Consider the following 16,962-nt stretch of genomic DNA (forward strand, 5'->3'; position numbering starts at 1 on the left):
GTAGGCTCCGAGGAAGTGCTCCCGGGCAAGCTTCTCAGCCTTCTCCGCTCTTTGTTCTTTCCCTCTGCTGTGTGTGTGTGTGTGGGGGGGGGGGGGGGGTGCTCTGCATTACCATCATACCTAACTTCTGAGTTATTAAGGGGCAGTGTCTATTCCAATCATTAAAAAAAAAAAATCATACAGGTGTCCAAGCCAGGGCAGGAATACCTGAAACGAGTTCCTCTGGATGTTTAAGGGTGATAATTCTTTAAAGTTCCTCTCCTTTTACAAGTTCCTACAAGAAAACTGCATGCTAGAAGCCAAATAAAGAATGCAATTTCTCCCAAGCAGTCAATGACTTTTCTTTGATTTCTTCTATAACTTTCACAAGCTCTTGCCCTCCTACTCCCTGAGCAGAAAAGGAGCCAGGAAAGGGAAAAAGAAACACTTACATACACACTGTATTATTGTTTGCTACCTGAGTGGCCAGGTCGAGGTAGATTGGCGTACTCTCTTTCTGTGTGTGTGTGTGTGTGTGTGTGTGTGTGTGTGTGTGTGTGTGTGTGTGTGTCTGTGTGTGTGCATATATATCTACAGAGATTCAGTGTAAAATTTCACAGTAACTGAACTAGTTTATTAGCAGAGGAGAGCCTCAATGAGATAAGCTTGGACATAGTCAAATAATTGTCTTTCTTTTGGAAACTGTGACTGTGGACAAATGAAGAGATCAGCAAATGGGAACGTCAACAATTTTCTATCCTCGGTAATTAGCAAAGCCTCTGGTACAGGCCTCTGATGATTAAGGTATTATATTTAGGAAGTTCTGATATAATTAAGGTAATTAGCAGGAATGGGCCCCAGAAGCAAATATTATTCATTTTCAACATTTCCTATATGATCATGACTTTGAAACAAAAATAGAATATGACGATCATTGTATAGATGTTCAGTACTTCTCTCTCTCTCTCTCTCTCATACACACACACACACACACACACACACACACACACACACACACATCTTGTATGTTAAATGCAGAATATGTAAATGGAAAACCTTGACTGTCTCATCGAGATTTTACATTTAGCCTTGCTTGGTTTTTTAATTCCGTTTCTAAGGGGTTTCTTTTCACTTTTCACCATTTGTAAATTTATAAGAAGAAAAAATAAATCCAATTAACCAGAATCTTGCTGTAATGGCAGAGGGTTTACATAGGAAGAGGATCTCTGTTTGAGGAAAGGGAGTTGTTGGCTATGATCATTAAGGAAATCTAGTGTTGCATTATATATAGTACTGAATTATACAAATATACATTGGTATGTGTAGTGCTTATAAAATATCTTCAGATACATGGGATATAGAATGTATGTCAAAAAAAAGGTCATCAACATTCTTCCAAAAAAATTAAAAAGATTTAATATACAGTCTAAACACAAGGAAATGGATTCAATTATTTTATTCACTTTTCTATAAAAAAAGTGAAGCTATATGATTTTATGGATACATCAGCAAACAAGCCTTTATGTATAATAAGAAATAGTAAACACAAATCCAGAATACTGATGTCATCATAAGGTGAACATATCAGAAATAAAGGTAGATCAGAAGAAGAATGTTATGTTATCAAGAAGTACTAATCAGAGTGTCACTTCTGAATAGTGTAGAGCTTTGGGGAGTAGCTTTCACTTTATCAATAAAATTCACAGTATATGGAACATTATAAGTGTGATTTGTTGAGCAAAGTGAAACCATTATGGTTTCATGGTAAAAACAACAAACAAAAAGCATTGTTTGGACACAAAAGATATGAATTGGCATCCAAGTTCAATTATGTGACTTGGATTGAATCATTTAACCTCTCTGGAACTTGCTTTCCTCATTTGTAGAATAAATGATTTAGATGATCTCAAGGTCCTTTTTAGCTCTAAAATCCTGTGATCTTCCACTCATCTTGAGGGTAATTAAAAAGATTTCAATTTATTATTTTTTCTTCCCAGAGGAAAGGGAAATTAAGGCTGATTGTTCTCTGTGTAAGGTATACTGTATCAAATCAATTTGTTAGCAACAAGTGCCTAAGGAAAAGAAAAGATTTATGTAAGGAGAAAATAGTTGAGAGGTATGGAGTAGAACTGAAAACCAGTGGTCATATAGCAAGGAGAACAGATTGAATTGAAAGGGAAACAGACTAGATTTTTAAATATCCAGAATCTAATATCAGCTAGATGCTTCATTGAATCTCTTTTTTTTATAAGGTTTACCTCATGGTGAGAGGGTGACCTTAGTTCATTCAGTGCTTAGTTTTGATTTAAGTTCACCTTTAGGTTATCTGAACCATCTAGACCCCTTGAGATATAAGTTAGGCAGGAAATCTCATGAAAACAGTCTTTCTTTTGAAATTTCTGGCACTTCCTTTTCTGGTCCTGTTTGGAAAACCTCCAAGAACAGTATTTCTACCAATATTTCATTTCTGGTCCCAGGCTAGAGAAAGAGGAAGATGGCACCAGAAATGGAAATGGGGATTAGAGAATAGAGAGTGGAGAAGGAGAGAGAAGAAAATACTGACATCTCATAACCTCAGAAGGAGTTCATTTCCTCAGGACATAAACATATTTAGCAAGAGAGAAGAATATTATTTTAACATTTCCTCACAGGTTCATTGAATACCAAAATTTTAACATTCTCCATAAGCATCTTTGATTTGAAGATCTTTCTGCAATTTTTCTTTTTGCTCTTCATCTGTTTATATCTAACATTATTCAGAAAAGATATTGATCTCTTTACATTTCTCCTTTCATATGGTTTTTGAGTGTGTGTATGAAGTTTCTTTCTCATTGTTCGCCCACATAAATTCTCCATTCTAGTCAAGTTTTTAATTTATCTTTGAGTAGAGTCACTCTGTACTTTACTGCTTTGGGATTTTTGTCTGTGGTGCTATCTCCTTGAAAAACGCCCTCTCTCACCAATGTTCTTGCTAGTTAAAATCTGACAATTGGGATCATTACATCATACATTGCTTAAAGCTTGAAAGGACATTTATGGTCACCTAGTACAATCCCTCATTTTCTGAGGAAACTAAGTCATAACTAAGTTTAAGTCATAAAGGCAAAATATGACAAAAGCAGGATTCAAATCCAGTTGTTCTGACCCAATCCATTGCTTTTCTGTCAAACTCTATCCTCCAAGGTTTAGCTAATCTGCCATTTTTAACATGCACCTTTTGCTACCATTTCACCACATGTAATCTCTCCCTTCTCTCCAACTCATTTTACTTACCATATAGATAGCACTGTCTTGCTTTGACATTCATGTTTCATCTTTCTATTAGATTTGTGACAGAGAAAAAAAGGTCTAATCTATACATATCTTCATATCCCCTGCAGTGCTAGCACAGTGTCTTATTTAACTCAGTTGCTCAAAAAGTATTTGTTGGATAAATTAATGAATAACTGAAGTGAAGATGGGAATAAGGGAGGTGTATGTGCTCAAGCATTCAGTTCTCTTTCCAATGAAAAAAAAAAACGAGTGTCAAGGTCATCTGCAAGTATCAAATGTCCTTTCAACCTATGTTGTACCTGAAGAGTAGAACTATAAAACACCACATAGAAATCCTAAACAATAAATAAAATGGCATCTTTATGGTATAATGATTTGACTTTGCTAGGAATATAAATCTTTCCTGCTGCAGTACTGGCATTGAGATGAGGGATTCTTTCCCTCTCATCTGTCCAGCAGTGGCATCCAGAAATTCTCTAACTCTAAGTCACTGATGACCTCTCCAGTGGCCTTCCAGATGGAAATGAAAAGAGAAATGGGCAATTGAAAGAAAGCTCAATAACAGTGTCAATCAGTGGCTTTCTAGGGGATCAATAAATAAATAGTGGGGGGGGAGGAAGAAAGATAAGAGATTCCTTCATTGGCTTTTCCAAGATGTTGGTGAGGTTTTTTGTTTTGTTTTGATTTATTTGCTTTGTTTTAAACTTAATCTCTCTTTAGAACAAGATAAAAGGTTTATATATGTGATAGTAGGAAATCTTGAGATCCACAAGAGGCTCTGCATTTTCAAAAAATATTTAGACTTTTTTCATGTTTAGGGTATTTTTCATAGGTGGAACTTTGACAGGCAAACAAGCTGAAAAAATGAATAAAGCTCTGCATTATTTTAATGTTTTGCTGTTTTATTCATTATAGAATAATAGAACTTTTACACAAATATTGAGATTGCCAAATATAATTGAGCCAATGAACTCCAGACCAATTAGAGTGTACCCTAGTCTGTTGGTTACATGGGTATGTTAATAGTCATTGACCAATTGCTTCTCTAATAATTGCTCCCAGATGGAAGATGGAGCCTGAATCTTGCTGTGCTGATAAATGAATAGATATAAAAATTAGTATACTTTTAGTACATAGTATATACTTTGAAAAGATTTCCCATCTGTATTTTAATGATATTATCTGCAACTAAGCATCATTATATAATTAAATATTGCTACTGGGATATCAAAAACATAAACTAAATTTCTAAAAATAACTGTTTCAACATAATATATAGAATTATGCATTTCATATCACTCAAACTTGTTTTGAATATAAGATATAAATTGATTTGCAAAAAACCTAAAAATATTTAAGCCAAAATATAGAGAAATAATCAGGAATCATAAAAATGGCAATATTATTCTTGTTAACTAAGTTGTTTTTACCTTGTTAAGTGACCTCTCAATTTTGGTGCCTTAGGAGAAAGGTCATATCACCCCACCCTAGTTATGACTCTATAACAGATTATGTGTCCCTAAAACAGTATGATACATCCCCTAAACTACTTCTCTTTTATCATTTCTTTATCCCTCTCAGACCACAGTGTCATGACTCTCAAGTCATTTCTCCGTCTATCACACGAAATACTCTGCTGTAGCTCCCAAGTTCCTCCCACTTAGACTGATTCACTCTTGAATCTCATTCTCAGGACATACTCATACTGCAATTACTGATTGTCTTTTCATATTTCCACCCTTGTAGTTCTCAGGATGACCTCCTGAACCATCAGTCTATATGCACCAACCCCAAGCATACTTCTTCACAAAAATGCCATGGCATCCTCTAGTGGGACTACAAACATAAAATTCCATTAGTGGTTGTAGAGATTCTAGAGCCGGCAATTTAAAACTGGAAGAGAGTTTTCAAATAATCTGCTTTTGTCCCATTTAGGAAATCAAGAGCCAAAAGTTAATGTGACTTATTCAGAGGTTAAATAGCATATTTAATTAAAGTCAAGATAAATGATAGCAACTATAGCAACAATAACAACAACAATAATAGCTGGCATTTATATAGAATTTTAAAGTTTTGAAAGCACTTTACATCTGTTTTCTCATTTGGTTCTCTCAATAATCTTATGAGTTAGGTGGTACAGTGAAAAGAGCACTGGGCCTAAAATCTGCAAGACTTGAGTTCAAAATCATCCTCAGACATGTATTTACTGACTCTATAACCCTGAGTAACTCACTTAAATTGTATCTGCCTCTGTTTACTCATCTGTAAAGTGAGAATAATAGCCTATTGTGAGAATAAAAATGAGATAAAATCTTTAAAATTGCTTAGCTTACTTCCTGGTGAGCTAATAAGAGCTATATAAATGTTTGCTAAAAGTAATTATTATTGTTTAACATAGGGATAAAGATAGCATCTATCTTGAAGGGTTGTGTCGAAGATTAAATGAGATAATAATTGTAAAGCATTTAACACAAGGTTTGGTTTATAGTAAACATTATATAAATATTAGCTATTATTATGAGATATAGGAAACTGAGGCTAAGAAAAATTGTGACTTTACCAGAATTGTAGAACTGATAAGTGAGCTATTTGGGATGCTAATTCTACTCTGCAACCACCCTACCAGCTGGCTACCAAGGTAGATGAAGAAATAGTTTTCCTGAGGGGATGAATCAATAACTGCCTTTCTTTCTTAATTCTATAGCATTCTAAATTCCTGAGCCCCAGTTTTTTCATGACCTATTCCATTTCTGCACCTTTGCTTTATCATCTGATTCCTGCAATTCTCCCTGACCTCAGTCCTCCCTTCCTTTGAGACCCAATTCAAGTGTCACCTGCTATACCCACCAACTTTTACTGTACATCATTTTAAAAAGCAATTTTCTTTGTTCTTGACTCTTTCCTAGATTTTAAGTAGTCCTCTTCTTTATGTTTATTACACTCTTTCCTGTGTCAGTTATTTGTGTTTCCCTTCTACCACTTAATTTGAGTGTAAGGTCCTTAAGAATTTAGATTTGTCAACTCTTTCTTTGTATTGTTACATAGTCATTGGTATGATTTCAACAGACCCAATTAAATAAATCTTTGGTAATATATATATATAGATAGATAGATATAGATATATATATATATAGATATATATAGATATATATATAAAATCTCCTGTGACTTTTAATATTTAGAAACCATAAGACAAAAAGTAAAGAAATATCACTGGGGGAAATGAATAAGAAATTTAAATAAATTTGATATCTTGTATAACCTTTGTTTTAAGATTACTGGAAGCAGAGCTATCAAAATCTCTGATTTGGGGTGGCTAGGTGGTGCAGTGGATAGAGCACTGGCCCTGGAGTCAGGAGGACTTGAGTTCAAATCCGGCCTCAGAAACTTAATAATTATCTTGGTCTTGGGCAAGCCACTTAGCCCCATTGCCTTGCAAAAACTTAAAAAAAAATCTCTGATTTTATTGCTGTGTGGTTGGAAAAAAAATATAGACTGTATCAATCAATTTCTTAGTATTGGACACTTATAAACTAAAAACAGACCAAATCTCAAATCTCAGATTTGTTTTAAAATAGTTATTTGAAGAGATATAAATACTTTGCTTGCACTAGTATATCCTATATCAGATTGCCTGTTGCCTTTAGAATAAGGGAAAGGAGGGAGAGAAGGAGGGAAAAAATTGAAACTGAACATCTGATAATTAAAAATGAATGCTGAAAATTATCTTTACATGTATTTAGAAAAAATAAAATGCTGATTACTTAAAAATAATTGTAAAAATAAAATTGCTTTTTTTAAAAAACATAAAAGCTCTTAAAGAAGGCATTGAGTTTAGAATTTGAATGTTCTTTGGTATATTTTATTAGAAAGGAAACCAAGTATTTTAAAAATTGTCAAATGAGTCAAAATAAAGTACTTTATTTTGAAATCATCTTTAGAAATAACTTACACTTCATAAAAGCACCTTTTCAATGTTAGCATGATGGCATGGTGGCCCAGGTTTTCAGAGATTATACCAAGAGAACTCATACTCTGACCCATACTGGAAAGACTTAAAATGATTATAGATTTAGAATCTCAGAGACTATCATTTTATAGATGAAGTAACTGAGGCCTTGACTTACAGTGTCCACAAATGTCAGAGATGGTAGTTGAATTCAAGTTTTTCCTGCTTCTGCAGCTGGCCCTCTATCTATAATCCCAGGCAGTCTCTCTGTTTATAAAGAAATTTGACATTAAGAAATTTTACTCTTTAAATTTACAAAGTGATAACTGAACTGGAACATGTAAGATAAGTAAAAATAAAATGCACACCTACCCATGGTCAAACTAAAAACAAGAAGGAGGAGTTATAGGTGGATATTTGGAAAACTAGAGGGATTAGAAAATGGGAGGTTCAAGAGTAGAGCTGGCTCCTCAGTTACTCAACTGAGCATAAAATGGCTATAGAGGATGGGAAGCAAGGGGTACAAGGAAGACATTTTTGATGCCATTCACTACAACTTAGCTTGTACATGGCTGATAAATATGAATGGAAGCAATTCAGTTCTTTAAATCACTTTTTTTTTTTTTGCTAGGCAATGGGGTTAAGTGGCTTGCCCAAAGCCACACAGCTAGGTAATTATTAAGTGTCTGAGGTGGGGTTTGAACTCAGGTACTCCTGACTCCAGGGCGGTGCTCTATCCACTGCGCCACCTAGCTGCCCCTAAATCACTTTTTAAAAGTGAAATAAAGTCTTAAGAGAAAAAGAAATCACACTTAGTAACACAGAACAAGAAAAGATCTTGATAAAATTCTATCCAGGTGATTTCAATTTAGTGAAACCCAAAGAGGTCAAAATGATAATGTAAGGGGTTCATGCTAAAAATACTTCAATGCATCAGTAAGTAAATAATTGCATAACATCATGACTAGAGCATACTCTGGGGGTTCACAGCACTTCTTATTGTTAAAAGATTTCTGGAGAAAAATATTAGGAACCACTAATTTGATCAATTCCTCTCATTTTACACTAGGAGAAAGCCCAAGACCTAGAGAAGTTCACTTTAGTTATTTGCAAACATTTTAGTAATATGGATTGTGTTCTATTTAACTGGAAATTCCTCAGTTGTACTTAATGGAAAAATTATCCATTGTGTTGAAGGATAATTAGATGAGATTATTAGCTATTACAGAAGAAATGCTGAAGCCCAAATGGATGCAGGATCTTAATGATTATGAAGGCCTTCACCAACAATGTAGTTCCTAGCCCATCCATATCCACCTATCCTGTAGGACTCTTGCTAATCTACTCCTGTGAGCTCTTCACAGAGGGCTTATTCAATCCTCCTAGGGTAAAGCCTCACTTTCTCCTGATATTTCCAAGATGCCATTAGAACATTATGGTTGTCATCCTTTACCCTCACATGGAACTAATCTTCTCTTCATATCATACAATTCCTTAATGACACATTTTACTCCACATCTTTAGTTTTTTACTCTGTTATAGTTTTTTCACATCTGCCATAAACTTCTCCATTGCTCTCTTGTGATAGTCATCTAAAATTTTTCAAAGACAAATGAATTGCATTTCTCAGTAGTGTACAGCAACATTGGTAGAATGTAGTATTAAAATCATTAACCTTTGCTTTCATAGGAAACTTGGGGTCATTTAGAACTGGAAGAGATTTCCAAAGATATCTAGTCCTTTCATTGTTCTAGATTAGGGAAAAGGCTCAGAATGGTAACATGATTTGTCCAGGTAGGACAATCTTGTGAGTTCAAATTCAGAGCTTCCTCTGTGCCTTTTGTTGCCTTTTTAAAACTTTGTTCATGTTTTAAATAAAGTTCTTAAGATCTGTTCTGTTTATATTGCAAACTTGCTTTAAAGGATTGAATGACCTAGCCTGGATACAGTTTTATCAGGTGTGATAATATTTGTAAAGCACTTAACACAGTAACTGGAATATAGCATGTATTTTTAGGAGTTATCATTTTTCCATGTAGATTATAAACAGTTTAACTTTATCAAATCTCTTATTTCTCTCTCTTGATGTTTTAAAAATAATCATTTTGTATAATGTATTTGAAAGTCAACTTTGGTCTGCTCTGGTCTATTCATCAGGAATTATTGAAAGTCCTCTATTTCACTGAATATCCATTTTTTGCCCTGAAGGATTTTACTCAGTTTCCCTTGGTAGGTGATTATTGATTATAATACAGTCTCCTATGCCTTCCAGAATATATTCCAAGCTCTCTGATCTTTTTATGATGAAGTTGCTACATCTTGTGTTGTCCTGACTATGGCTCCATGACATTTGAATTCTTGATTTTTTGACTACTTGCAATATTTTCTCCTTGATCTGGGACATCTGGAATTTGGCTATAATGTTCCTGGGAGTTTTCATATCAGGATTTCTTTCAGGAGGTGATTGATGGATTCTTTACAGTTTATTTTTTACCTTCTAGTTCTAATAGATCAGAGCATTTTTTTTCTTGATACTTTCTTGTCCATAATAACTTTCTAAGGTAAGCCTTTTTTCTGTTGTTTGCTTATTTTACAGCCTATTATGTTTTTTTAAATTTTAACTTTGTGCTAAAGTGGTGGTGCTCTGCTTTCCAAGTGGGGGTAGCACTGTTCCAAGCTTCTGGGTTCTTTTTTTGTACAGTTGTTTTCAGTGATAATTCTAGGGAGCTATAAGTTTTTGAATTTTCTAAGATGGTGTGTGATCTAGAGAGACTTATGTTTACTACTATCCTGTACTGTGCACTGGCTTATGAATGACCCCAAGCATTTTTTTTCAACCCTGAAACTGTGACCAGGATCCCTTCTCTTCTGTACCTACAAACTTTGCTGTGCTAGGGCTTCTAATACTGGGACTCAGAACTAGTACTGCAATCTAGAGCCAAGTATATATAACACATCTGAGTCCTGCCCTGATACTAGTAAAGTGACCTAAATATCCTTCTGATCCATTGGCTGATCTTCTTACCATTTGTGGGTTGAGAGATCTGGAAACTGCCACTGTTACCGCTGATTCAGTCAACCCGAGTCCTGTTTCTGGTTTTCTGGAACCCAATCTGTGCTGGTGAGGTCTATGCTGGACTGTGATCCTTACTCACCCTGAAGCAAAACCTTTCCTACTGATCTTCTAAGTTGTCTTGGGCTGGAATATTGAATCACTCCATCATTTTATGGGTTCTGCTGCTTTAGAATTTGTTTAGAGACATTATTGAAAGGTATATGGAGAATTTGGGAGGGAAAGCTCAGGTGAGTCCCTGCCTTTACTTTGCCTTCTTGCCTCTATCTCTGAACTTTTATTATATATATATATATATTAGCCCTCTGGAGCAGCATGTGAACTCCATGAGAACAAGGACTATTTCAGTTTTATTATTTATATCTCTGTGATATCACCCTGACACATAGTAAGCACTTACTTAAAATGATTTTTCATTCATTCAATCATTTTTTAAACCATGTAACAGTAAAAAAAAGTATACTATCACAGAGCCATTTTTCAGATGGAGAAACTACCACAGAGAATAATTATATTTACCCTAAAAGACAGTGAATGGACTAAGACTAGATTCTTACTCATGACTTTCCCTCAGTGCTACAATAAGATTATTCTAATTGTTTTGCTCATGTGATTATAAAGTATAGTTTTTATTTCCTCTAGAAATATATAATCATTAGTATGTAAGTTAAATATGCCTTCCTTTATCAAGAAGGTCATCATTGCTAGAGAATGTATTTGTATTTAGAAAATTTAAAAAAAATTCATTTTTAAAAAATTGATTTTTTAAAGAATGAAGGAAACAAGCATTTAAGTGTTTGCTATGTTCCAGACACTGTGCTAAGGCACAAATTTAATACCCATAAAATAACAAAATCATTTTTAGGAACCTAAAATTAAAAAAAAAAGTCCTTACCAGAATTTACAATCAAGAAGATAATCATAAGTTGGAGATCCATAAAGCTATGATTAGGAAAGTCAGCTGGAAGTGATGATATTTTTGCCTCAGGTTAATCAAGTTAAAGGAACAACTATGTGACTAAGTGGATAGAGTGCTGGTCTGTGAGTTAGGAAGACCTGAGTTTGCATTCAACCTTAGATACTATTTGTATAACCCTGGATGAGTCATTTAAACATGTTTACCTCAGTTTTACCTGTAAAATGAGCTAGAGAAGGAAATGGCAAACTACTGTGGTACCTTTACCAAGAAATTCCAAATGGGGTCATAAAGAGTCAGACATGATTAATATGACTCAACAAAAAATAAAGATATGGAAGTGGTTTGATGGCTAGTACATGGTATATTGAGAGTTGTTACCCATTCAATGTAGTGTCTTTTGCCTCTCAAATACTCCTATCCCTGTCTTACACATAGCTTGAAATTCCTTCATTAGAATCATTCCTTTAATGATTAATGATTTCAAGATATATTTTTAATTGCAGAATCATTCACAATTCAGTAGGTATTTGTTTATTGTATTATTGATTTCCAGTAATAATAATAATAATAATAATAATAATAATGTATAAAATATCAGAGATTTAGAGCTGAAAGAACCAGTAGAAGTCATTTATTATGTCCTAGTTCTGATAGGACATTGAGACTGAAGTGACTTACCTAAGGCAATAGAACTAGTAGCCAGCAGCATATGGATAAAACCAGAGGTCATTTTTTATTGAGTCCTGTGTCTACCCCTTTCTTCTTTGACTGGAATTTAAGAGTCAACTTAATTACCTCAGAAATCATCAAAACATGTATCCAAGTCCCTGTGTCAATTAATTCATTTGTATTAAGGCCCTGCCTTGTGCTATATTTAGGGATATGAAAACATATGAAAACAAAAAGGAAAAAAATCCCTCACCTCAAATTATAATGAGAAGTATTATGTGCAAACAACCCTATACATACCAAATGTATGTAGGGTACATGATAAGTAACCTCAAAGGAGAAGACATTAAGTAGGGGGCAGAAGATGCTTCTTGTAGGTGATGGGATTTTAGTAGAATTGAAGAAATCCAGGAAAGTGGAGAAGAGGAAGGAGACCATTCCAGGTAAAGGGGATAGCTAGTAAAAATGTCCAAAGTGAGCAACCCACATTTCAGAGAATTGTCTGAAAAAATTTCCCATTAAGAGCTCTCTACAGCAATGAAATTACAGGCCTGAGAGAACAAAACAAAAGAAATCAACAAAATGCATTTGTATAATATCTTTCAGAATACTTCTGAAATCAACAGCTACAAAATTGGATGGGAAAAACCTTCAAATTGAACACCAGAAAGAATGAGATGTGACCAGTCTAGGTAGCATTTTGGATTTTTGAATTATGATACTAGAGAACTAGAATACTCTTGTATTGTGTCCATGCTAGTCTCTCCAGTTCCTCCAAATCATCACTCAGATGCATATGAAGTAGCTTTTTCTAAGTTTTCAGTATGCCCAATGATCTTTAGAAAGCTGCCCTATAGACTATCCCCCTTCATATTACAAGGTTTGCAAAACTTTATCTTGTACACTATCCAAATTCAAAATGGATCTGGGAGGTATAAAAATAGGAAAATGAAGGTGCTTCATTTTGATTTGCCTATTAATTCTCTAACTTGAATTTGGGAAATGTCCTACTCTTGATCAGTCAACCTCATTCAAAAGACATAAAACAATTGACTTTTTAATGGCCACATAATCTATTAAAATGCAATAAAGTAACTGTCACATAGCAACATTGTAAAGAAAAATGTTATCCCTAATTGTCTCTCCTGCCATATCCCCAGACCTCTTCCTAGCTGGCAGATAAAGAAAAGAATAATCAAAGGAACCACATGTTTGGGATTTGTCAAGTCTATAAATCAACAAGGGAAGCAGATTGGACTCCTAGATGGATTATTGGTGCTGAGGTTTCATAGTAGTTATCATTCCGGTGTCCCACATTCTTTGCCTACAGTTGCTGGTTTTTCTGGCATCCACAGTGCCTTTCTTCTGACTCTGGGTCTTGATGTTTCTAGTTTCAGCTCTCCAGGATCTTACTCAATTTGTGCTTCCTGCAATAAGCAACAGGAAACGAGCAGTTAGGTGGCATGAAGCTATTCATGCAAAAAAAGAATGACCAAAAATGCCCAACCAAACTACAAGAGTAAAGGAAAAGGAAATTCAGGGATTCTAGGAAATATGTACCCAAATACAATTTGTAACTCCCCAATTATCCTGCTAATTTATTTCCCCCAAGTTAACTTCCAGGGGATATGCATATACATCCCTATTATACATATTCTCCTTTGATTTGATTTAAAAGCAGGAGTTCTCAAGATTCCAATTCATAGGCTTTTCTTTTTTTATAATTTGAAATTTCCATTTCAGTATAATCGATTTCATATGTAATTCTCAGCATTTTATTTTACATATTTAAAAACATAGTTCTGAGAAAGGATCCATGGATTTCACCAAAGTGGTAGAACAGACAAAATGGTTAAGGACACAAAGACTAAAGGCAATTCGGAGCTTTGAGCAGGGAAATGACATATTCAGACATATCCCTTAACATTTGAGCAACTGTGTGCAAAAAATATTGTGGGAATGGTAGCACTGATAAGAAAGGAAAAGGATATTTTTGGAGACAGGAACTATCACTGATTAATTATAGGTAGATCCAATGCCTGTCCTTTTGTAGTTTCTTGAAATAATCTGCCTCATGTTAATTACATTCATTTTTGACAGTAGAAATCATACCTTCTTATAAAAATCAACCTGTCCTCTGTTATGATCTTTGGGACCAAGTTTCTTTTTTTTTTGACCCATCATATAGTGCCTAGTATAGCTTTTCCCTCCCCCCCACTTATGGCTTTTCTAACTCTCCAGCTAGATGGCAAACTACTATGGTAGTCAGGGTCAATCCTGTACTTTGGTCTTACCATATGGTGCCTAGTTCAGTGTTTTTAAGCGAGATCCATAGGTAAAATAACTTCTATATGGTCATAGAACAATTTAGTGGCAGAGTCAGGAAGAGAATTCCATTTTTTAGACTCCCACATCAGTGAACTTTTTGCTATACAGTAATGCCTCCTGCTCTACAATAATATAAAGCAGAGCCTCAACTCAAAAGTGAGCAACATAAAAATGATTTTTGAGATTCAATATTAAGAATACCTTCATGCTGAAGTTTAAGTTCATATTTAAATCATACCAATTTAAAACCATCCAATTTCCCCACTTAAGATGTCCTTGATTAAATTAGTTATTATTAAAAATAACTAATTATGTATATTTTGGATGGAACATTTTGTGGATTTCTTCTATTAATTATTTGGTTCATTTCATATTTTGGATTTAAACTCAGAGTATCTATTAACTTTTTTAAAAATCAGTTTTCTGACTGATATTTCTTTGATGATCATTTCCTCTTGTTTACCACTTGAGGCCTGTGGTGTTTATTTTTTCTTGGTTAATTTTTGTATGACATGATAAAAACACAAAGTTTTTATCACTTTGTGTCCAATAGGAGCCAAGCAGAAAAATCATGGGATTTTTAGTCAGCAAAAAACAAACATGTATTTACAGAATGGGAAAATCATTACAACAAATGTCTGGATCCTCTTGTTTATTTCCATGTCAAATCATGCTCCCTGGGGACCCTTTAAAGGTTCCTTCCCACAGACTGATCAAAGTAGTATGACTACTTCTTAGCTAATCATGGCCTTGAGTATCCATGTCTTTGCAAAGTTCTTTTTTCTCTCATCTTTAGACACAAAACAAACATACATATAATATATATAGATAGATAGTTCTTATACATATGTATAATGGCCCAGTTACTAGCTTCCTATGAGTTGATAATTCCCTGCTCAATGTCTGACTCATCTTTTTTTTCCTTCCAATTTTCCAGCCCTCTTCCTTAGCCATAATGAACTTTTCCCCTACTTCTAACTAAATCATTGTTCTCAAAATTTATCTTCCTTTGTCTTTCATCTTCAACTTTCTCTCTTCCTATTGATTCATGAGGCCATTATCTTGACTTTATTTTCACCAGACTTCAGTTACTGTGATTTCTCTTGATTTAATCAGTTTAATCCAGTTCCTGAAGGATTTCTTCTTACATAGTGCTCTAGAGCTGAGAGTATTTATCTGTGCTGGTGCTAGGGAGATGGAGTCCTGAATTCTGGCTCAGAAGTCACTTCCTGCAGGGTGAATTGCAGGGTGATGTTGCCCAGTAGATTCTTCACTGTGTTAATTTTCCCAGGACTCTAAAGCTGGCACAAAAGTATAGATGTAGTACAATTCACTGAGTTTAATTTACCTTGTCCTGTTCCAACTCCAAGGAGTGCAAAAAGATTGTTTTCTAGAAGTCTGAAGACAAGAGGAGAAAATAGACTGATTTCTAATACATTCCTACTCCCTCCCCCCCCCCCCAAAAAAAAACAACTAATGGAGCTCTTTTGTCAGTTTTTACCATCTAAGCCTAAATATTTGGTTCAAAATTGGGTTCATTCTCTTATATGAATATGCCCTTGTAAAATATTTTCTTTGTCCTACTCAATGCAATGGTAGTGAGCAGAGTAGATAAATAAAAGCACCTTAAAAGAGCGGATTAAATGATTCTAGGAAAGTCAAGCCAAGTAAAAATATCAGAAAATCTCATTACCTTTAACTTATGCTTATTAAGTATACCTGACCAACCCCCCATCTTTGGGTGACCTCTGCCTCTGCTTTCTCTACTCTTGAGTTACCAAAGTTTACTTGACAGTGCACTGAAGGATTTCATGAAAATCCATGCCGGAAAAATACCCAGCTGGGCCCTCACACTATTGTTTGACAATCCTGTTATTCATATCTTATGAGCTTCCTGTTTCATTTCCTACAGTGCCTGCTCCAAATTTTTTCCCACTCTTCTCAAACGCAGTTTTATTCCCTGCTTTCCTCAATTTTAGCAGGTGTCTTCACCTTGTATTATTTTTATCTTCCACTGTAATGGGGGTGGGGAGGAGAAACTTGTTTTTGTTTTTTCATTAACACTGGTTAATTTTTGCTGCTTTCTCCCCTGTCCCTCAAATCTAATCTGAACTCTAAATATGATTATCAAAAATGAACTCTCACACTTCACTGGATTAATACTTCCCACACCCCAAACCTGTCAATAACTTTACAGGCTCAGAAGAACATAGGTTTTTCCCCTAGTCCAAGACTGATCCTTGTGTCTTCAGCCTGTGTTCTCTTCTAATACCTCTCACCCTTCTTCTTATCACCTAAGATTATACTTTTGTGAATCGTGCTCTTTTATATATTTTAAATTTCCCCCTTTCCCCTGACTCTTTGCTTATAAATATCCTCAGGTCTGGCAAACTCCAAAACAACCTTCCCTTAATCTGATCACTTCCTTGAATCTTATAAAGTCCCACCTCTCTCTGCCCTCTCAATCTCAAGTTCCTCTTGTCTCCAGTTTTTCAACTTCTTGAGGCTAAGGTCTTTCTTTCTTTCTATTAGTATTTGTAACTCCAGCCCTTCTCCAAGTACCTGGCACATAGGAAATTCTTAATAATTAAAATACTTAATAGGTGTTTATTTCTTTCCTTATTCTAGTAATCTTAAATGCCTTTTTTTAACTTCCTTGTAACTTGATCTCCCAATGTGTTGTAGACCGTTTTGATTCTCATCTCTTATAATTTAGACTGTCTTACCACTCAGTTGAAACAATTCTCCAAGAGTGAATGATTTCCTCATGGT

The 16,962-nt window shown here is 34.7% G+C and overlaps 1 protein-coding gene across 3 annotated transcripts in view; it reads left to right on the forward strand.

The window, feature by feature from the left end:
* PDE4D (phosphodiesterase 4D) overlaps positions 1–16,962 on the forward strand; it is a 1,222,901-nt gene that overhangs the window by 300,584 nt on the left and 905,355 nt on the right. The window lies entirely within an intron of this gene.

This window comes from Macrotis lagotis, chromosome X (genome assembly GCF_037893015.1).
Source record: "Macrotis lagotis isolate mMagLag1 chromosome X, bilby.v1.9.chrom.fasta, whole genome shotgun sequence".
Taxonomy (NCBI): domain Eukaryota; kingdom Metazoa; phylum Chordata; class Mammalia; order Peramelemorphia; family Peramelidae; genus Macrotis; species Macrotis lagotis.